This window comes from Maylandia zebra, linkage group LG23 (assembly GCF_041146795.1).
Source record: "Maylandia zebra isolate NMK-2024a linkage group LG23, Mzebra_GT3a, whole genome shotgun sequence".
Classification (NCBI taxonomy): domain Eukaryota; kingdom Metazoa; phylum Chordata; class Actinopteri; order Cichliformes; family Cichlidae; genus Maylandia; species Maylandia zebra.
This window is the reverse complement of record NC_135188.1, coordinates 42,981,761-42,982,519: the sequence shown is the minus strand read 5'-3', so window position 1 is coordinate 42,982,519 and position 759 is coordinate 42,981,761. Positions and strand designations below refer to the sequence as shown.

At 43.0% G+C, this 759-nt stretch overlaps 1 non-coding gene across 1 annotated transcript; it reads left to right on the top strand.

The window, feature by feature from the left end:
• Window positions 1–413: 413 nt before the first annotated feature.
• LOC143415252 (5S ribosomal RNA) lies at window positions 414–532 on the top strand. Its single transcript, XR_013095890.1, has one exon. It is a non-coding gene; the product is annotated as a 5S ribosomal RNA (ribosomal RNA).
• The last annotated feature ends 227 nt before the right edge of the window (window positions 533–759 follow it).

Below are 759 nucleotides of genomic sequence, written 5' to 3'. Positions count from 1 at the left end.
GTGCCTACAGTTTTGCAAAGTGTGTGTTACAAAATTGCAAACTGAGTGCAAAGCAGTTTTTGTGCTTTTAGTTTTGCAAACTCAGTGAGTGGTTTTGCTATAAGTCTGAATAGTTTTAGAGATTGTGCTACAGGAATCACAGTTAGGGTTTAAGCATTCAGAAAAAACTGTAACTGCAGCTTCAAATTGAGCTGCAAAAATGCTTTTCCCGCAGTAACATCACGATAAGAAGACATGTTCGTTGATTACAGCACAGTGTTAAAGTGACAGAAAGCACACGGTGTGTTGGGTCGATTTGGAAGTCCAACATTTTTGTCGTTTGGACATTTTAACTTAAATATAGAAAACAAAGACGTAAGCGTGTATGTGTCATTACAGCATGTATAAAAACGCCGTTTCTGAGCTGACCTTTCGCTTGCGGCCATACCACCCTGAACGCCCCCGATCTCGTCTGATCTCGGAAGCTAAGCAGGGTCGGGCCTGGTCAGTACTTGGATGGGAGACCTCCTGGGAATACCAGGTGCTGTAAGCTTTTGCACTTACACACACAAACTGCAGAGGGCGCTACTGTTTAGTAAGAAACTTCATGACCTCTCTTCTAATTTTTTGCTTGTGTACCGTTAAAAAATTAAAACAACAATCATCTCTGCAGCTTATTGGAGACACCTTTGTGATTCTGTTGTAGAGCAGAGCAGAGGCAGACATTTGATACACCCGGGGCTTAGCCCTAAAGGGTAGTATGCATCTGGGACTTGGGGG